This window comes from Solanum lycopersicum, chromosome 7 (genome assembly GCF_036512215.1).
Source record: "Solanum lycopersicum chromosome 7, SLM_r2.1".
In the NCBI taxonomy this organism is placed as follows: Eukaryota; Viridiplantae; Streptophyta; class Magnoliopsida; order Solanales; family Solanaceae; genus Solanum; species Solanum lycopersicum.
In genome coordinates this window covers 47,530,053-47,553,628 of record NC_090806.1, presented here as the reverse complement: position 1 = coordinate 47,553,628, position 23,576 = coordinate 47,530,053, and positions in this window count along the sequence as shown.

Below are 23,576 nucleotides of genomic sequence, written 5' to 3'. Positions count from 1 at the left end.
ATCCGGCATCCTCTGTTTTGTTCTTCATTTCTAAAGCATCACAAAGTTCTGTTGAGGTATTGACATTACTGTACACATTGTAAAAAATCATCTTGCAAGCCACTCAAAATATAGTTTTGACACAAAAAATCTGAATATGTCCATGCTTAAGTCACCAAGAATCATTTTTCAGTGGGAGTCTCATCCGACAAAACGGGAACATTCTCACTGATGAACCTTTTCATACTCAACGTAGTCAGATAGAAGAACATTTTTTGCTTCCATCTCTTGAAGTCTACTCTAGAGAACTTTGCAGGTTTCTCCACTGGTGCATGGCAGTAGTTGAACGATTGTGTGCAACTGATGTTGTTGCAACACTCACTCTTCCGAAATGCACTTGCATTGAATTTATCATTTTTCTATCACAAATGACAAACAATTCAGTATGTGAAATACTATTAGCAAATAATAAATCCTTACACAACTTGTTTCTAGTTTAACAATAAAGTTTTTATGTTCTTTTATTTGTTAATCAAAATAATTTTAAAAGTTTAAACAGAGTAGAAAACCATAAAGGTTTTAATCTCCAAAAACCTGAAATAAAAAAATTATTTAAATTTCTTAAGCTTGTTATCTCCTGTATTCATGTTACGTTAGTCAAAAACAAAAATAGAAAAAAACAATTAAACAAAAAAAAATAATAATCCGAGTCCACAAAATTCACTGTGTTTCCTTAAGAAATTTAATTCCCTCAAGTACCCAAGGTTACAGATTAATTCCTCCCAAGATAAAACAGATTACCGATTAGAGAAGTAGCGGTACTTCAAATTTCACTAATTTCAGTAAATGCAAGAACAACAACGAGATCACAGAGACTCAGTCGATCGGTAATTTTATTTATGTAAGAAAATGTATGCATTATCAGTGTTCAAAACTAGAAAAGACTATATTTATAGCCATTTACTGGAATGAACGCTAAATGTTTAGACACATTTTTTCAGAATGTTATCTTTTTGGAAAAAATAACATTTTTTGGAAGAAACATGTCCATTCGGAATGACATTACCGTTATAAACCAATTTCAAATAAATTTCGTTACGCAGAACTAATTCTGTTAATTAACTAACATTTTTATTTTATTTATAAGATAAAGGAAATCAATTTATGAGATTGATTAGATAAGTTTTATCAGAAAATATTATCAATCAAATCATTTGCCAAATCCAAATCCAAAGCCAAAGTCGAGCGAGAGACGACGTGAGAGGGAACCTTCTTCTTAACCCTTTAAGAACTAAAGGAAGTTTAGTACAATAATTCTCCTTTCTTCTACCAATATGGGAGAAATTGCTTAATGTTGCACAAACTTTACATTTGAAATGACTTTTCATTTTCCTTCCAAAATTGGTTGCCCCACATTTTCCATTTTCTCTTCTTATTTACTTTTTACATCTTGCTAAAACCCAATTGTTAGTCCATGAAAATATCCTACACATAGCCTTCAGAGTTTGAATAATTATTTAGGTAAGGAAAGTATTTGGGACAAGAAAATTTGGAGAACATACAATACACTTTTAATAAGTTGAGTTTTTCCTACATATGATAAGATTCAGTGGTCGATCTTTTGATTCTAGCTAGCATATTGTCCAATAATGGTTTGCATTGAACTATGATACCCTTTTAGTACATAAAAGAGATAACAAGGTATCTGAATAGCAGTGCCCCTTGACAAGTTGTAGTTCTTCTAGTATCTCTTGTCTGAGGTCTTATTGAACTCCACCAAAGTAAACACTAATTTTCTATATATTTGAAACCACACATGAGAAAAATCATAAAAATGGATACATATACATCACTGATCTTATATTTCCTTTTGAAGAACATCGACAAAGCTCAATTGCACTATTGTTTGAACTTATATCTAATGTGGTAATTGAAGTTATGATCTGTCTGCAAACTCTTAAAAATTCTTATCAAGTAGTCCATTTCTAATCAAAATAAATATAGGGACATTGGATCCCTTATCTTATCACTCTTCTTGATTTAGATAGTGTTGTACCGTGTCCATTGATCTGAATGAAGTATGTGACTGTTGTAATACATTTCACTATCCACTTAATGACTCTAGATGCCATTTTGAGTCCCTCTAATATCTTCTCCTAAAATTTTCATTCAAGAGAATTATATGATTTTTTCAAGCAAATTTTAACCATATCTTTTAGAGACCCCATGTCTCCATATCCTTTCATATTTAATGACTTAGAATCACATTGTCATTCAAAAACACTTCCTGGTACAAATGTAAATTGGTTAGTATCTATAGAACTCTCCATCGCAAATTTCAACCTAGTAGTGATTAATTTGATATAACATTGTAAAATATTGAGAAACATCAAATTGGCACGTACTCACTTATTTTGGCTTGATTTTCCGTCTTCAATACAAGTGCTACAATGATTCAATTAATAGGATTGTACATCTCACTGTTTCAAAGAATTTTAGCATTGTATTCTCTTCACCTACAATTCTCTATGTTCTTTTGAAAAACATGGAATTTTATCTATCTATTCCTCGAGCTTTTAGATGATTGATGCCCCACAAAACTGTATTCACTTCCACCATTGTAACAGGAGCTGCTAGCTGAATCTACCGAGCACTATTTAGCACTATTATCCAGTAACACGTAAAGATTTGGAAAGAAAAGAAAGACAAAGATTTGCTACTGACTGAAGTTCAAGAGATTAGTGTATGGATCATAGAATCTACTATAGGTTGTAAATCATTCTCGTAGCGAGCGGGAAAATAATTTTGAAAATCAAGCCCAATTGACTCATTCTACGATTCACTAGGATGATATCTCGAATGGTCTACAGGCGGTAGAGAAGTCCTATAGAAAAGTTTCAAACTTAGTGAAATTTTAGGGCTAAATTTGAGTTTAATTTAGATCTATGAACCATAAAAAATCCTACGGTTCTTAGAAAGGTCTCGTCAGAAGTTTTCTTATTTTATGATTCAGTACTTTTGTCTATAATTGACCATTACATCTCGTCAAAATTCCTACGGACCGTAATTCGGTTCCAGAGACTAGGTACAAAAGTTATTTCTTAGAGTATTTGGGTATTTTCTTATGTATTCAATGCCTAAGTGTAATGACCCAAAAGGTCTTTTTTTGGAAATTTTGGAACTATTCATTTAGTTATGTATAATTTATTTGTGGGTGAATTTTGAGGTCAAAGTTAAACAAATAATAATGTGGATGATGTTAGTTCTGAAACCTTATTGTGAATATATACTTAAATATACTACATCGATTCAAAATCTCAAGGAAAAAAAAAGGCTCGAATTCCATAGTTATTATTCGATTGTCTAAGGAAAGTGGATTTCTAAACCCTTGTTAAGAGTATGAAATTCACGTATTTCATTGTGTGATGTTTGAGAATAATTTGAAGGCTTATTGCTTATTTGTTGATATTGAATCACGGTTGCATTGTTGTGAATTGTGTCTTGTTATCAAAATGGTTATTTCCTCATTATTTGTTTGAACATGTCATTTGCATTGGTTCTGAGATATGGTTGTGATAAGTGTTATGTGATAAGAGGATGTAACATTTCGAAGGTTGTATCGCGCGTCACAATGGATATTATATTTCAAGGGACGTATCGCGTGCCGTGATGGTTACTATTATCGAGGGTTGTATCGCATGTCACGATGGATGTATCGAAAGATATGTCCCTCATGGGACCTACATTAAGAGAAAACTGGTGTTTTTCATTAGCTAAGACATGCATCACTGTGTTTGACATTGCATTTCATGTCATTGCACATCTTGATCATTGATGAACTTTAACTTGTGTTTTGCTAATATTGTGAGTGTTTTATTGTAAAACTTGTGACTGACGAATATTGAGTATTGTTATTGAGAAAACCTCTAAACAGAAGATAAGAGAAAAAAAATTATGGGTATTCCTTACACCCTATCCGAACCTGCATACTATAACCTGCAGGGACCCATTTATGCATCTATGCCGACATCTGAGGGTGTTCATATATCTCAGGGTTCTTATAGCCCGATCAAAGGCTCATACGATTCACAACAACCACCTACAAGGGGAGGGAATTATAGTAGGTCTTTAGGGTCATCACAACAGTTCCCTGGTCAGAGATTTTGCTTTAATTATGGAGTTCCCGATCACATGATGCAATAGTGTACTTCCCAGAGAAGTTGTGGGGTCCAACCTAATTTTTCATTTTAGGTTAGACCACCGGTACCTCAGGGTAGAGGCCAAGGCATAGTTTAGTCAAGTAGAGATGGTAGAGCTTCTAATAGTGGTGTTGCGGCTCAATAGGGTGGGGATAGAGGTACCACCCAGGATGGATGTGGACGAGGGGTCTACTATTATATTTTTCTGCAAAGATCCAAGGCGGAGACCTTTGATGCTATTATTACAGGGATCATCCTTGTATGCCATCAATCTACGTCTCTATTGTATGATCCAGGGTCTACATTCTCGTATGTTTCTTTTGTTACTGAATTTAATATGATATATGATAGCATGAATACACCTATTCGTGTTTCCACGCCCTTGGGTAAGCCCGTAGTGGGGGATCGAGTGTAGAGATCCTACCCTGTTTCTTATGCTAGGCATGACACTTTCGTATATTTAATCATTATGGGGATGGTAGACTTTATGTTATTTTGGGTATGAATTGTCTTTCTCCTTATCATGTTGTCCTTGATTATAATGCTAAGACTGTGAATTTAGCAATGCCTAGTTTTTGGAGAGTTGAGTGGAAATGTGTTAGTGGATCTTATCCTAGCAAGGTTGTCTCATTCATCCGTGATCAGAGGTTGGTGGAGAGAGGGTGTTTGTCTTACTTATATTTTATTTGGGATACTAGTGATTAACGATGTTCTGTTGACTCTATACCTGTGGTTCAAGAGTTTCTCGATGTATTCCATTATGATATTTGAGGTGTTCCTCCCGATAGAGATATTGATTTAGAGCCAGGCACTAAGCCCATTTCTATTCTTCCCTACCATATGCCTCCAGCAGATTTCAAGGAAGGATTTATTCAGTAAGGGGTTTATTTGCCCTAGAATATTACCTTGCGTGCTCCTATATTATTTGTGAAGAAGAAATATGGGACTATGAAGATGTACATTGATTATAGACAATTAAACAAGGTAACAATCAATAATAAATATCTTTTTCCGTGTACTGATGACTTATTTGATAAGCTACATGGGCATCATGTTCCCTAAGATTGATTTGAGGTCAAGGTATCATGAATTGAATCTTAGGGAATCAGATATCCCTAAGACATTCTTTTGGTCCCGGTATGGGAATTATGAGTTCTTAATAATGTCCTCTAGGTTGACTAATGCCCATTCAACATTCATGGAGGTGATGAACGGGGTGTTTCGACCATAGCTTCATTCGTTTGTGATTGTCTTCATCGATGACATTTTGGTTTACTCAAAGACTGAGGATGACCATGTCCGACACTTGAGGATTTTACTTTGGAGGTTGAGAGAAGAGAAGCTGTATGACAAGTTCTCAAAGTGTAACTTCTAACTTAGTTTTGTTGCATTCTAGGGACACGTGGTGTCCATGGAGTGTATTCGATTAGATCAGTCCAAGATTAAGGCAATTAGAGGTTGCGCATGACCTACTTCTATTACCGAGATTCAGAGCTTTGTGGGATTTGTAGGTTATTACCTACTGTTTGTTAAGAATTTCTATACTATCGTAACTCCATTGACAAGATTGACTCGATAGGGTGTGGGTTTTCAGTGGTATGATAATTTTGTGAAGAGAGGTTTCAAAGCTCAAGACTTTATTGACTTCGGCTTATGTGGTGACTCTATTAGAAGAGGGTGTAGACTTACTGTGTATTGTAATGCTTTAGGAGTTGTATTGCGTGGTGTATTAATGTAGAAAGGGAAAGTAATTGCTTATGCTTCTAAGCAGTTGACGTCTCATAAGAATAACTACCCTACTCATGATTTGCAATTAGCGGTTGTGATATTTTTTCTTAAGTTATGTCATCATTATTTGTATAGGGTGCACTGCGAGATCTTTACTTATCATCGAAGTCTTTAGTATATCTTTAGTCAAAGGGATTTTAACTTGAGGCAGTGGAGATGGCTTGAGTTGTTGATGAACTATGATGTAACCGTTCTTTATAATCCAGGGAAGGCCAATGTTATGGTCGATGCTTCGAGTAGGAAGAATCCTAGCATGAAGAATTTTGCACCGAGTATTGAGGAGAGACCACTGGCTAGAGATGTGTAGATGTTAGCCAACAGTAGTGTCCGCTTGTAGATTTCTCAGGAGAGTAATAAGATGATTACTCTTATTGAGGCTTGGTCTTTTTTAGTCGAGCAGATTCGTGAGCACTAATTTGATGATGAGAAGTTATGTCTTATTCAAGACAAAGTATTAAGAAGGGGAGCCGAGGAGATTGTCCTTGATTCTGATGGTGTCTTGAGGATCAGAGACAGGATTTGTGAGCCAAAGATAGGCGAGTTGATTAGATTGATTCTTGAGGAGGCCCATTATTTTCAATATTCCATCCATCGGAGAGCGGGGAAGATGTATCATGATCTGAGTCAACATTATTGGTGGTGTGGGATGAAGAGCGATATTTGAGACTTTGGTTACGTTTTTGACCTGCCAACAGGTCAAGTTTGAGCACCAACGTCCTGGAGGTGTATCTTAGAGGATGCCTATTCCTACTTAGAAGTGGGAGTGGATTACTATGTACTTTGTTATGGGTTTTCCTACTACCAAGTAGATTGGTTTAGTGAAGGTGTTGTGGAAGCACCGATCAGTGGGAGAGTCAACTAGGGAGACATAGTCTGACATGCATGCCTGATATCCTCAGATTTTCGAAGCTCCATATACTTTTATTTTACTTTATGTTCGAGGAAGAACATGTTTTAAGTGGTGAATAATGTATTGACCTGGAAACTCATTTTTTTGGAAATTTTTAACTATTCGTTTAGTTATATACAATTTGTTTTTGGGTAAATTTTAGATAATTAATTTAATTTGTGACTAATGAATTATGTCCATATTTCATTTAATCTCTACTCTTTGACCCATATTCACTTAAAACAAGTCACTAGGGTTTGTCACATTTAATACATAATTATTTTAATTAAATAAAAGACACTAAAAAAGAGAAAAGGAGCGGAGAAACTTACCTATAGACAAGAAAGAAGCCGCAAAATCTTCATCAGGTAAAATAGTAACACATCTAATTCATATAGTGGTTTATGTTGTATTTTAATCATTATTACTTCCATGTTAGTTGTGAAAGAAAATATGAAAATTAAACAGAAAAAGTTGAAACAAAGTCACTGTATTAAAATTGGGGCTTAGTGGAGGCATCAAATTATTTATTATTATTGTGATAATATTAATATAATGGGTATAATAAATTGAAGTTGGGCATTGTAAAGCCATATAATGCTGCTACATCATTTTGACCGTTTTAAAAATTCAAGGGAATAAGAAAAATTATTTCCTTTTTATATTAATTTTCATTATAAGTTAGTGGGTGCAATATTGTTAATTTGGTGGTTGATAAATTTGAGTAGTAATGATTGTGAAATGATGGATGTTAGTGATTATAATATTCACTGGGAAAAACTTGACATATAGGTGTATGTTGATGATATATTTTTCCACTAATTTGATACTTGGTCAGTTCCTATTTTGCGTTAATTTTAAGAAATGAGGGATAACTTTTAAAAATTGAGATTTAACCCTAGATTTAAAGCTTTGAAAATATGATAGTTGAAATGTTAGTTGGCATCAAGAATTAAGAACTTGAGTTATAAATTTGGGTGAATTTTAATGTCAAAGTTAAACACATAATAATGTGGGTGTTGTTAGTTCGAAACCTTATTGTGAATATATAGTTGAATAGATTACATCGATTCGAACGCTCAACAAAATGGTAAGGCTCAAATCCAGAGTGATTATTCGATTGGCTAAGGCAAGTGGATTTCCAAACCCTTGTTAAGTGTATGAAATTCATGTATTTCCTTGTGTGATATTTGAGAATGATTTGGAGGCTTGTTGCTTATTTGCTGATGTTGAATTACAGTTGCATTGTGTGAATTGTGCCTTGTTATCAAAATTGTTATTTCCTCATTATTTTTTTGAACATGTCATTTGCATTGGTTCTGAGACATGGTTGTGATAAGTGTTTTTTGTTAAGAGGATACACCATTTGGAGGGTCGTATTTCGAGCCGCGATGAGTATTATATTTCGAGGAACATATCACGCACCACGATGGTTACTATTATTGAGGTTCATATCGCATGCCGCGATGGATGCCTAGATAGATATATCCCCTATGGATCCTAGACTGAGCAATGGGGGGGGGTGTATCATTAGGTCAGACATGCATCACTATATTTGATATTGAACATCATTTTGATCATTGATGAACTTTAACTTGTGCTTTGCTGATCTTATGAGTGTTCTTGTTGTGAAACTTGTGACTGGAGAATATTGAGTTGTTATTGAGAATTGTAACCTCTTAGACTTTTGTTATTGAGTTGTTGTTTTGTGAACTGTGAACTGTTAGGTTGGGATGGATCTATGCAGGTTGTAGTGTCGAGGTTCGAATAGGGTGTAAGAAATATTCGTATTTTGTTCTCTTATCTTATGTTTACAGGTTTTCTTATTAGGTACCATGTTGGTTGGTACGCAGCCTTGCTTCTATAATTTTTATAGGTTACGAGCTTGGATCTTTGTGTAACCTTCCATTCTCTTTGTTTTCAAGACATTCTGTGAAGAATTGTGAGGTAGTTGTTTGTCACCTCAGCGAACCTTCCTACTCTCGTTTATGATTTTGTTTTTACTTGAAAGACAACGTCATTTTAGACTTGCGTGCTTTATTTCAAATTCTAGTATTTACATTAAAGGGTTATGCACATGACAACCAAGTTTTGGGAGTATGAATTAAGTTCAATAATTGTTAGACTTTTGTTTTATTCCCGCACTTATGTAGGTGTTTTAGGTTGACTTGTCTTGGTGGGATAAGACGAGTGTCATCACGCCCATTTTTGGGTCGTAACACTAAGTTATGTGAGTTTAAGACTAATTTCAAGCCCTAAACTAGTTTTTAAGTCCTAAAAGCACCCACTCTAATTCATTCACCCAATTCCCTAATCCAAACCAAATTAATATCTCCTAATTCTCTCCAAGTCTAAAAAGGGATTCTAGGGTTCTTCAAACTAGGGTCTCCTTTCTTCATCAATTTTTTGGGCTTCAAAATTAAGGTATGAGGGAGTTCATCAATGAGTTTTATGCACCCATTGAGTCCCAAATATTCTCCAAATCCATTTTATCAAAATTGGTTAAGTTCTTATTCAATAGTGAGCTTTATTTGTATGGATTCAATTATTTCATTTTGATATTATTGTGATTGTTTAGACTCAACATATGCTTTTGAGTTGATTCCACATGAACTATTGTAGTATACATGATTTAGACTATATGAACCCTAAAAGGGAATTTATTTATGAAGAAATTATGTAGCTATGATTGAAGTTTTCATGAAAGATATGAACAATTGATAAAAATAAATGTCTTATGATCTAGGTTGAACTAATCTTTGCATCAATTAAGTTGTGAAAGGTTTTCTCAGATTAAGGGATCAGGGTTTGGTGAAAGGTTTCTGCACACATGTATGATTCAAGATTTAAGAAGCTATTCTATATATTTTTAGCTTAAATTAGTAACTTTATTGTGTTTTTCAATGGATGATGATATTTTCATGTTCAATATTCCATTGGCATTTTACTTAGCACCAAGAGGGTATTGAGATGGAAGTTCTCCCTTTAGTAGAGATCGGGTATGTAGTAGCAATATTGTTGTCCCTAACAATGTGCACTTGTATGTTATTTTAAGTGACATAATTGGTGGATCTACCTAAGCTAAAAGTAAGGTCCTTGACTTGACAATTAAGGACATCTCTTTTCGGTGTTGGAGAAAGACACTGAATTCCATATTATAGCCCATGTGGTCTATGTAAGTTTATAGTAAATATTCCACAAAATGAACCGAATTACTTTCAAGATGTTTTATGAAGATTTTTTTTAATAATTTTAAGATGCATTGGCTATGCATATGATTTACAATGTTTCCATAAGGATTATACTATGTTTAGCTTGGTCATGCACATCATGTTTTTTTATTATGTCCTCTTATGATTATATTTCATGTATTTATTCATATCTCTCAAAGTACATTTCATGTACTAATACATATTTGTGTATGTATTGTTTCACTTATGTAGAGCTCGAGTGATATTCCTCTCCATCTATTTGTGACAAGTTGATCATTTGTATATTTGAAGACTTAATGAGTCCTCATTGTCTAAGGACTATGTCACCTCTATCTCTTTTATATGTCTTGTCTATCAGTTACGTCCCACCACTTTTTGATATTGTATAGAGTCTTGTCAAGAATATGTTAGATTTCTGTATAATATCAATCTCTTTTATTCATATGAGATTGTTTACTTTTTTCTATTATAATGTGTAACACTCAGAAAGTTCATGACTTGGTATAGATTTTCACATGATGATCTAATACTCAAAACACTTTTTCCAAGCCTAAAATAATGTATTTAAATTAATTAGAAAGTGTTAGAGTCAAAACGTCAAGAAACATCAGTGATGTCGAGAGACTAGTGAAATTGAGATTTGTGTGCCTTGCCATGTTTCATGGAGTTTTAAAAGTCGTAAATTAACAAAAATTGGTAAAAAGGTGTGAAGCATGTGTTAGAGTGTGTTAGGTTTGTAACTTCCGGTTATGACTCCCAAGGACCACCCTTTAATTTGACCTTTAAACTGCCAACTTAATAGTGTCCATCCACAAAGCCAATCGACGACGTCGATTGATCGATGCACCGTCGATGGATCGTTGGTCAATACTTATCCATTTTCCAAAATGGCCATAAATTAAAGGATCTGAATGAAACGAAGGCTTTCCAGTACGGCGCCGTTGTTTGATCTATGCGCCGTCGATGAATTCTATTCTTGGCATTCCACAAGTATTGCTTTAGGTTGCTTATGTGTTGGGTTAATACAATGTTGAGTTGACTCATAATGTTCTATATATTTATATGTTGAGATATTGAACATAATGCATGGTTTTGATTAAATTGTGTCTTTTCTCATGCATTAATGATTTTATGCATAAGAGTCATACTTATTACATGTGTTTTGTACTAACCCATATTTCTTCCCTCATTTCCAACATTGTAGGTTCCGTTCATTGAAGAGCTTCTAGAACACTTTTCAAAAATACTTCTATTTCTTCCTCCAAGTAGTTGGTGAATCCTCCAAGTTTTAGGATGGTGTTTTTTGATCTACCCTAGTAGTATTGATATTGTATAACGACATTTGTTTCTTCCTTATCTTGAAGACATTTGTTCTAAGCACTATGTGACAATATGTACTTGTGTAATGTCTATTCCCAAATATTCTACTTTGTTTAGATTGTTTAATGTGAGATGGTGTTATTAGACTAACTTCTTATATATTGGTTATGTTAACTAAAGAAGAGGCCTACGTAAGCTTACTATGTGAGGAGTCTAAGTAAACTCTCTCTCTCTCTCTCTCTCTCTATATATATATATATATATATATATATTTATATTTATATTAAACGATAGATCTATGTGTACCTTAATATGTTTAAAGTTTCAAATTATTCCGTATTTTGACCTATGATGTGTAATGATGAATGAAGGGCTAGTCTAAGTCTCGAGGACAAAAATGTCGGTTACAACTAGTGGGTGCTCCCCAGTCGTGACAAACTTGGTATCATAGCATGAGGTTAAATTATCTTAGGATTGATATCTCACTAAATTGCGTCAAGTAGAGCCTTGTTCATGAATGTGAAGTGCGCCACAATTATGAATGAGGGGCTATGTGATGCCTAGGAAAGTCTTAGTTTGTTGGTGTTCTTGAAGTCGTGCTTCTAGAGTTTTAACTCTACATGTCCTTATCTTTTAATCTCTTTCTTTTGCTTATAGGAAATAAATACAAGAAGGAACAACACTCGAAGGGTCAAAGAGGAAAATTAGAATGAGGTGGTTATCGGCTCCTCAAAATCCTTAAGTTCCTATTTGAAGAAGCGGCTATATCTAATGTTGAGATAAGGGCGGCCATTCATAGCTTGACGCAAGTATTGGCTTCTCAAGTTCTTAGGGAAGTGAACCCCAATTCTATCACCACCTCATAAATGATAAGGGATTTCAGAAGGATGAATTCTGCTACTTTCTATGGCTCCAAGGTGGAGGAGGACCCGCAAGGGTTCATTGATGAAGTGTTCAAGGTACTAGATGATATGGGGGTGTCTTCTTAAGAAAAGGCAGAACTAGCCTCCTACCAACTCAAATATGTGGCTCAAGTTTGGTATGAGCCATGGAGGGATCACTTGGGGATCTTTCAAGACGACCTTCCTTGGTAGGTTCTTTCCCTTGGAACTAAGATAGAAGAAAATTCAACAATTCATCAACTTACACTAAGGGGGTGTGAGTGTGAAGGAGTATAGTCTCAAGTTAACTCAACTATCCAAGTATGCTCCTACTATTGTGGAGGATTCTAGAGCTAAGATGAATAAATTGTTATGAGGGTATCCGACCTTGTGGTGAATGAATGCAGGTCAGCGATGTTGATTCCTAGCATGGACATCTCTAGTCTCATGGTTCATGCCGAACAAATTGAGGAGAAAAACCTTCAGCATGTTTGTAGAGAATTGAAAAGGACAAGGTCCAAATATGGAAATTCTTCTAAGACTAGATTTGAGGTGCAAGATAAGCCAAGGTTCAAGAAAGGTTCCCTAATAAAAATTCTTGTACCATTCCAAGGGTCATCAAAGGTAAAAGGCCTACATCCAATCCTAAGAAAGAGAAAGGTAGTGGTCCTTACATTGAGAAGTCTACTTGTGCTATGTAAAATTCCGGAAAATCATATTCCTAATGAAGAGCCCATTATGCCCTTAAGATATACTACTAGGGGTACATAGGCACCTTAATGCCCAATATTGAGAAATATTGGGCATAGTATAGAAAAAAGGCAAAGGGATACTAGCCAATTTTCTATATACGAATAAGAATTATACTTTTTGGGTTATCATACACCAATCCAAGATGTATGTTCAATAAATGTACCTGAAAGGATGACCCTAAGATAAAATTTGTATTCAACCATATCAACCATAGTACCACACAAAGTACTAGGCATCCAAGTGTCAAGCCTAGTACCATAGCACATGATCATTTAGAATGATCATGTATATTAAGCAGTGCCCAAGGACAAAGTGAGAGTCCTTGGGAAAATAAGTAAATATTTCCAAATGAACCATAAATAATAGTTAGTTAGGGAAGTACAGCCAACCCATGTGCAATCACATATGCAGGACATGTGAAGAAGCTGGGGACCACCCTAACCGAATTTGGTTAGGGTAGTTAGGGGGAAAACGTGCACAAGGGACAACTTCATGTGGGGAATAACTTTCTAACAAACTATATGTCCTAAATAACTGTCCTAACTAGATAAATAACCTAGGACTAACAAAAATGGACGCATTAGTGCACCGGACAACCTACGACCAAAATCGGGTTGACACTAACCTAGTACTAGTTAAAGAGACAACCTAGTACCTAACCTAGGATGGTCCAAAAGGTTAGTTATGGTCATAACAAATTATGGGTACTTTATTAATTCTACTAGGTTACCTAATTAATTAATTGATCAAATTAATTAATTAATTCAAAAGGCTAAAACCGAAAATAAAAAGGAAATTTTCAGATTTCGGTTAAGACAAGAAAGAGACAACCTAGTACCTAACCTAGGATGGTCCAAAGAGTTAGTTAAGATACTAATGACTTAAGGGCACTTTATTAATTACCCTAGGATACTTAATTAATTTAAAGGGAAAAAACCAAAATCACAAAACAATTTCCAGATTTTGGTTAAGACATGAAATAGAAAACCTAGTACCTAAGCTAGGATGGTCCAAAGGATCATTTATGGTTATAACGACTTATGGAGATCTTAGTAATTAACTTAAGTCACTAAATTAATTAAATTAGACATTTAATTAATTAAATTAAAGTGTTCAAACCGAAAATCTTATGCTAATCTAGTACAATTCAAGAACATCCTAATACTTAACCTAGGATGGTCCTAAAGGGTTGATTATGGTTCCAATGACTTAGGGGTACTTTATTGCTTAACCTATGTCCCTAAATTAATTAAATTTAGTATTTAATTAATTAAACTAAAGTCAAAATATTTACCAAAACCATAGTCAACAACAAAATTCCAGATTTGGATCAAGTCAACATTCTCATATGTTTAGTCAACTTAGGATGGACTTTTTAGTAATTAATTAATTAATTTATTTAGTTAAATTATTAAACCCTAAGTTGAATGATTCAATATCAGTTTATAAGACTTAGAATCACGTTCAAACTCATAGTAAAGGCGACACAAAAACAGTAAGCAACGAACGAAATAAAAAGGAAAGAAATTTATAGATTTCTTTAGGACGATTTCAAGGATTCTTCAAGGTTTCGTTTAAGGTTGTCTTCTTAGATTAAGTTCTACTTAAGGTAGGGTTTTCTGCTAGATTTATTTCTCCAATAGAACTTTCTTTTGAATGATTCAAGGATCTTGAAAACTACGGTTGTTTCCCGTCGTTCTTGTCGAACTCCTTTCCCTAGTATCCTTGTTAGGATTTCAATGTTGAATAGGTTAGAAATCATGTTGTTGGTATATGGTGTTGACTTATCTTAATGTGTATTATTTTTTATTAAATAATGATTTAATGAACCTATTTATTAGGCTCGTTTGATGCTAAGTGTTATTATGTGAATTAAAAGAATGATACTATGTTAAAGATTGGCTATAATATTATGTTAAATAGATAAAAGATTGGATAATGTATAATGTATAAAAACTTAAGCATGTTGAACATGAAAATTGGCTTATGCCAACAAATATGGTTATGAAAAATATGACCAATTGTTCATGCCAGTACTAATCGTATGCCAATAAAATGGCTAACGATAAATTGTCTAAAAGTGATGCATATAAATGGATATAATATTATGTTAAATAATTAAAAAGATTATCTAATGGTTCATACATATTAAATTTAAATATGAACATACGTAAAATTTGCACATGCCAACAAAAATGGTTATGTAGTTTAATATTGAAAGGTTGAGTCCCAATACTAATAATATGTCAATCTTGTGTAGTTAGAGTATCAAATAATCATATAAGCACTTCTAAACTAATTCAATGAACCCATAATCAAGGGCATGCCACTGATTGAGACAACTCCCAACATGCTCTAAAAGAATAACATATGAACTCATGAAACTCATTGAATGAAGTGCTCATCATCCATAAACGATGATATGAATCTACTACACTAAAGTAAGTAACGTGAGTTATAACATAATAAAAGGGGTCTAAATTAAGTGAGTGACCAGAATGGGGTGTTAAAGGAAGTGAGACAAGTCTAACTTAAACCTAAGCTACTATGTTAAAAGAATAATCACATATGAAGGCTTTAGAATGTGTGAGACTTGTCTCATTAACACCAAAGGATGATATGTAAGGAAAATTTACATTTCATCAATGTAAAGTAAGGATGACCAGTAATCAATAGAGTAAGTAAATCTTAATCTAGAAGCAAGCCTCCATAATGCTTGAGTCAACACTAAAAGATAACGAAGAAATAAATATTCACGTAATGAGGTGAGTAATTATATTAATCTATGATGCTAATGAAAATGGTTACAACATGATAAAAGGATAAGACGAATGGTGAGGCAAGTCTCAACCAAGCCTAAGTGAAGGTCACTAAAAGTACTCACCTAAGAGAGTGTTGAATATCAAGAGACAAGTCTTAATCATACTCTATATGTAAATGTAAGGACAATTCACACTTAATACTAATGATGAGATGAGAAATAATCTAATGAGCAATGATGCCCTCATGCTAGAAGACAACTTGATGTGTGAGATTAATGTAATAGAACTTTATACTGAGCGCCGATAGGCTATCTATGAGTCGCGATTCCTTCTTTCAGGGAGGCAGAGGTTCCTGTAAATCTCATGAGATGAGACTGTCCGTTTAGGCGGGTATGGGTCTCCTTATATCTCCTAGTCTTCGAACCTATGCTTCCAATATAGGGTTCTAGAAGGGTTCAATTCCCTATATACGCTAGCATGTGCAGGTTTCACCTTGACCAGTGAATCCACCTCTTTTTGGTGTGGGGAATACACCGGATTTCATGATGGTCACATGATCTATGTCGATTAAGGTTGGAGTTCCTAAAAGTATGAAAAGATAATGAAATGAGCGATACTGAAGGTGTTTGTGTAAGACAATCAGGAGGTTAAATTAGATTCAAGTAATGACATTAGGTCATTCTTTGTCATTACACTTCATTGAGAGTCTTAAAATTCATCCTAGGTATAGCTGGTATTTACATCATCCTACGGATGAATGAAATGAATAATGTGAAGTATGAATGAACGAATGAAGCAAACTCTGTGTTTGCTAAAGAAGACCCTCGGGTTGAGGTCCCATATGTTGGGCCCTCACTTGAGATGTCATAATGATACATCAACAATTTCAAAGTCTCGTGTATATGAAGTGTATAATATAAAAACATAAAAGTAATGAAATCAATGGCATGATCAATAGAGAATTGCTTATGAAAGGTAATAAATATATAGTGTAAAGAATGACTCACTATAAGGTAGGGAAATCTTTCCTTAGTCCTTGGATTAGATACATCGATTCATTGTGGGTATAGGACTACAATGAATCATTGCACTTGCAAGTAAAACATAGGACCAAAAGATTTATTGGACTACACAACAACAAGAAGAAAAAGACTGAAAAATATCTAAGTGTACAAAGAGGAGCTCTCGGCCTAAGAGGATCAAAAATCTCAAATCTTCGTTCGAGTTGTTCTAAAATTATGTTGATGATACTATTGTATTGTAATCATATAGAAAATTAGTTGTGTGATTTGAATGCATTAAAATACAACATATTTATACCACAATTCACAACTAACGATTTTGGAAAGTCTAGTGACTAGGATTTCCAGAAATAGCATGTTGTTTAGGAAGAGCTTTCTTTGGTCATGCATAGACTTATATGTTTGTGTGAATACACCCATACTCAGTACAAGTGGTATACTAACCCCTAGTATTATATATTTTATAAATGAAGGTTAAGGGACAGATTGACGACACATGCAGCGATTTGGACTTCAGCGTTTCTCCAGACCATTTGGTAGGTCCTCTTGATTTCGAGGATGCTACAAGCATTCTTCCATATTTAGATATAGACATAGCTAGGTGATGTTGTCCCTAGCATTTCTTTCATATTTCATTTCGAACCTTTTGATGTAAGGCTGTGTTTGGAAAACTATTTACTATATATTCATCTCTAGTTTCCAATTGATTCTTTATGTTAGATGTTTGTCTATTGATGTTGATCTTAGTACATAATGTTTAATACGTAATGACTATATGAATTCTAAGTAAACTTTGTACATTTAAAAAGTTTTAAATTTTCTGCTAAAATTAACCGTATGAATGTGATGAATGCAAAAAGAGGATTGTCTGCGACCTCTGAGAGATCAACGATGCCGGTTGTGGTTCGGATTCCAGATCCGGGTCGTGACATGCTAAATGTAGTAGAAAACATGAAATCAAGTGTCTAGTTGGTAGGAGAAATAACTATGGTTGTGGTAAGATCGGTCACATAAAGAGGAATTGTCCTATGATGAAGGCTCAAGGGATAGAAAATGCTCAATCACAAGCAAGTCCTCCCAATCCCCATGATTTTAAGAAGAATCGATTTTATGCTCTCTGCTCTAGAGGTGATCAAGAGGAGTTCCCGATGTCGTCACTAGTATGTTACAAGTGTTCTCCATTAATGTATATGATTTACTAGATTCGAGTGCTACTTTATTATTTATAAATCCTTTAGTATCTCGAGAGCTAAATATGCTACCCGCGGTCCTAATGGTACCTTTTTCGGTTACAACCTTTATAGGTGACGCAGTTATGGCTAGAAGAGTCTTTAGGAGTTTTCTTATATCATTGACACATAAATTTACTTTGGTTGAATTGGTAGAACTTGATATGGTTGATTTTGATGTCATCTTGGGAAATCGATTCGTTGAATTCTAGTTTTGCTTCCATAGATTGTAGAACAAGAGTAATTAAGTTCCAATTCCCAAATGAACCTGTCTTAGAATAGAAGGGGGGTAACTCAATCGCTAGAGGTCAAATTATTTTGTTTCTAAAAGCTTACAAAATGATCTCAAAAGGGTGTCTTTTTATCATGTTTTAAGGATCAAGGACCTTGAATCCAAAATTCTTCTATAAGAGTCGGTGCCCGTCGTGAGGGATTTTTCAGTAGTCTTTCCCATTGACTTGCCGGGAGTTCCTCCCGAACAGGAAATAGACTTTTGCATAGACTTATTTCCGGATATGAAACATGTCTCATTCCCTCCTTATAAGATGGCTCCGGCTGAGTTGCAAGAACTTAAGCTTCAACTCAAATATTTACTTTACAAAGATTTCATAAGACCTTGTATTTCTCCTTGGGATGCTCCGATGTTTTTTGTAAAGAAGAAGGATGGGTCCATTAGGATGTGCATCAACTATCGTCAACTAAGTAAGGTTACCATAAAGAAAAAGTATCCTCTCCCTAGGATCGACGATTCGTTTTATCAATTCAAGCTACTTTTCTAAGATTGACTTGAGGTTGGGTTATCATCAACTTAGGGTGAAAGGAGAGGACATATATAAAATGGATTTCCGAACTAGGTATGGTCACTATGAGTTCCTACTCATGTCCTTTTGGTCTAACCAATGCCCTGGCATCTTTCATGGACCTAATGAATAGGTGTTCCTAGATTACCTTGACTCCTTTGTGATTGTCTTTATTGATTATGTTTTGGTGTACTCCAAGAGGGAAGATGAACATATGGATCATTTGGGGGTAGTGTTGCAAGTCCTTAAGGAACACAAACTATTTGCCAAGTGATAGAAAGTGTGAGTTTTGGTTATGATCGGTTGTGTTCCGTGGTCATATTATCTCAGGTGAGGGTATAGAGGTCGATCCGAAAAAAACCGTGGCGGTTAAAAATTTGCCTAGACCATTGACTTCGACTGACATTAATAGTTTCTTGGGTTTGGTCGGGCACTATAGGAGGTTTGTGGATGGGTTTGCGTCCATTTCTTCTCCTTTGACTACCTTGACCCAAAAGAATGTTAAATTTAAGTGGTCGGAGTCATGTGAAAGAAGCTTCAAAGTAATGAAAGATAGGCTTACCTCCACTCCGGTGTTGACTTTACCGAAGGGTACCAAGGGTTTTGTGGTATGTTATGAGGCTTCCTGAGTGGGTTTGGGTTGTGTCGTTATGCAACATGGGAAAGTAGTAGCCTATGCTCTAGAAAACTCAAGGTGCATGAGAAGAAATAACCTTACTCATGACCTTGAATTAACGGTCGTAGTGTTTGCCTTGAAAATATGGAGGCATTACTTGTATGGTGTCCATGTGGATGTATTTACCCACCACAAAATCCTTTAATGTGTGTTCACCCAAAAGGAGTTGAATCTCCAACAAAGAAGATGCTTGGTACTCTTGAAGGATTATGACATGCGTGTCTCTACCACCACGCCAAGGCCAATGTGGTTGTGGATGCTTTAACTCATATGACCATAAGAAGTGTGTCTGATGTGGAAGAGGGTAAGAAAGATCTAATAAAAGATGTTCATAGGTTGGCTCAGTTGGGTGTTCGGTTGGAAGACTCTCAAAATAGTGGTTTTGTGGTCCACCATAACTCCGAATCATCTTTAGTGGTTGAGGTGAAGTCTAAGCAACATCTTGATCCTCTATTGATGGAGTTGAACGAGTCGGTACTTGTCAAGTTTAATGAGTCATTATCCCAAGGGGGATGGTGTACTTAGGTACCAAGGTAGATTGTGTGTACCAAATGTTGCCAACTTGAGGGGTAAATTTTAGAAGAAGATCATGGCTCCCGATATTTTATTCACCCGGGTGCCACCAAAATGTACCGCGATCTTCAAGAAATCTATTTGTGGGAAGTTTAAAAAGAGACATAGCGGAATTTGTGGCTAGGTGCCCAAGCTGTCAACAAGTAAAAACCGAGCATCAATAGCCGAGTGGTTTGACTCAAGTAATGAATGTTCCTACTTTAAAGCGGGAAGATATTAATATGGACTTTCTAGTGGGTTTGCCTCAGAAACGTAGGCGAAATGACTCAACATGGGTTATTGTGGATAGGTTGAAAAAATCCTCTCACTTTATTCCCATTAAGTCTACTTATTCGGTGGAAGAGTATGCTAGGTTGTACCTTGACAAAATTGTGAGCTTACATGATATCCCTTTGTCCATCAATTCGGATAGAGGTGCCCAAATTCACTTCTCATTTTTGGATTAGGTACTCAAGTGAAGCTTATCACCGCTTTTCATCCTCAAATGGATGGTCAAGTGGAGCGTACCATTCAAACCCTAGATGATATGCTTAGAGCTTGTGTTATTGATTTCAAGGGAAGTTGGGACGATCACTTACCGTGGATTGAGTTTTCCTATAATAATAGTTACCATTCGAGTAATTTCCATGGCCTCTTTTGAAGAACTATATGGCAGGAGGTGTCTCTCTCTGATTGGGTGGTTTGAAGTTGGTGATTCTTAACTACTTGGTCCCGAGATAATCTATGAGGCCTTGGAGGAGGTTCGATTGATAAGGGATAGGTTGAAAATGGCCTATAGTCGGCAAAAGTCATATGTTGACAATAGAAAAAGAGATGTTGAATTCGAAGTAGGAGATAAGTTCTAGTTAAGAATTTCACCTATGAAAGGGGTGATGAGATTTGGTAAGAAGCGGAAGCTTAGTCCCCGGTATGTAGGCCCCTATGAGATAGTGAAATAAGTTGGGAAGGTGTCTTATGAGTTGGAGTTGCCAAATGAACTACCTCTGGTTCACCTTATATTTCATGTCTCCATGTTTAAGAAGTGTATTGGTGATCTCTTATTCATTCTCCCTTTTGACAGGTTAGGTGTAGATGAGAACCTTTCCTATAAAGAGGTCTTGATGGAAATTCTAGATTGCCAAGTAAAGAAGTTGAGGAGAACAAGGAGGTGGTCTCCGTAAAAGTCCTATGGAGGAATCACCTAGTTAAGGGAGCAATATGCGAGGTCGAGGCCGACATAAAGTCTTGATATCCTCATATATTTTCTCAAAATTCTAGACAAAGTTGAGGATAGTAACCCTCTTAAGATGAACTAATTAATAATGTTGAATTTGGCTTGGATTTTTAATATGTGCAAATTATGAAAAAGATTCATTTTCTAGAATGGGTTTTCATATAAATATGCTCATTTTCTTAACTTACACTTATTTGTGAATTGGTGTATAGTTGTTTTCATGAAAAGGGTATTGATCATGCATAATATTCCTTGAAGGAAGTATTTTGCATAAGTAAGTCTTGATGTTATGTTGAGTTCATGTTGACTATGAGAAGGTAGTTCCTTATGTTGAGAAATTGAGCTCTTATATGTGGTAAGTGGAGTTTTGAGTTACTATGTGAAATGTCATGGTTTTGTGTTGAATTAAGTTGTAAACTACTGATATGGGCTGTGAATCACAATGGTCATATGTTGTTTATGTTGTTGTGGTTGGGCTGCTAGTCTTAAAGTTATCCTCTCCCTACAAAAGATTTTAGTGTCATTCGGGGATGAATGTTCCTTAGGGGGGGATAATGTAACACTCCAAAAGTTTATGACTTGGTATAGAGTTTCACATGATGATCTAAGACTCAAAACGTTGTTTCTAAGCCTAAAATAATGTATTTAAATTAATTAGAAAGTATTAGAGTCAAAACATCAAGGAACGTCCATGACGTCTGGAGACTAGTGAAATTGAGGTTAGTGTGCCTTGGCATGTTTTATGAGGTTTTATTAATCGGAAATTAACGAAAATATGGTAATAAGGTGTTAAACATGTGTTAGAGTGTGTTTAGGGTCGAAAGGTCTGGGTACGACTCCTAAGGACCACCCTAAGAATCCTCTCTCCTTGGAAAGGACCCTTCAATTTAACCCCGAAATTGTCAACTTGACGGTTTCCATCCATGAATCAAATCGACGAGCCGTCGATTGATCAGCGCTCTATCAATGGCTCCATTGGTCAACACTTAGACATTTTCCACTATGGCCAGAAATCAGAGTCTTTGAATCAAACGATGGCTTGCCATCACAGTGCCGTTGTTTCATCAACACCACGTCGACGGGCAACCTCTGTTTGAGGGCCTATTCGTTGTTAAAGTTTTCTTAGTTGGTGATTTAATTAGTTCGTTGATTATTTAATTAGTTAAGAGTTATGTGAAGGTTAATTACATTAGTTAAGTGAGTATATGAGACATAACCCTCATTAAACTAACTTAACACCCCACAATTTTCAAACTCGCATCTCTCTAACTTCACTCTAGCTTTTGTCTTCCCACACTTCAACCTCCATTGAAGAATACTAGATTTTCAACTCTTGGACGAATTCACCAAAGATTTCACCTCAAATTTGTCACAAGATCATCACTAAGGTATGGTTTCTTTCACTCTTGGGATTTCATTTCCCAAGAGGCCCTTTCAAAGATGATTTTAAACTTCCTCCAAAACTGGGTTTCAATGTAGACATGTGTTCTTCTTTAAAAACGAAATTGTTAATTAATTGTGATGGTCAATTGTTTTTAATCACTCAAGGTTTCCCCTTTGAACCCTTTTTCTTACTTATACTCATTATGCCTTGTAACTCTATAGTAATTGTGATAGATGATGACTATATAAATAGGTTAAATAGTAATTTCTATGCATTACTTCTTGAATTTACCTTGTTTATGCATTGGCTATGTAATTCTTGGTAATTGAAGTATGAAGGGAATGAAAAGGCAATAAGGTATGAAGATTGATTCTTCTTGAATTTGATTATGAAGTATAATTTACTTAGATTGTAATGCTTTTATGTCTAATGTGTGGTTGTGATGTTGATAGCAAGCATTTCCCCTCCTTAACCCTAGACTATTGAATTTGCTATGAAGTATGCAAGTATATTAAGATATGATTATTATATGATTGAAAGTAACTTTTCGTGATTATGACAAGTGTTTAGCGAAAGGCTTACTCACTTGTGTGTTGTTTTCTAAAGTCAAAGGGTAGTTCTCACTTATGAATACCTATTAGCTATTATGATGAATTGTTCGCATAGGGGTTTAGAAGAGACTAATGACATCTTGTATGAAAAGTGTGATGACTACTAAAGGAAATAAATGCTTAGCATCAAAAGGTCATGTAAATGAGATGGAATCTCACATTTAGTATATACGGCCTCCCACATGGGTTTCTTCATGTTTAGTAAGTTCGATTCCCAAGATATGTGTTGCCTCATGAGATGGAAACCTCCACAGTAGTAAGTCAAGGTTTCTAGTAACAATCTCC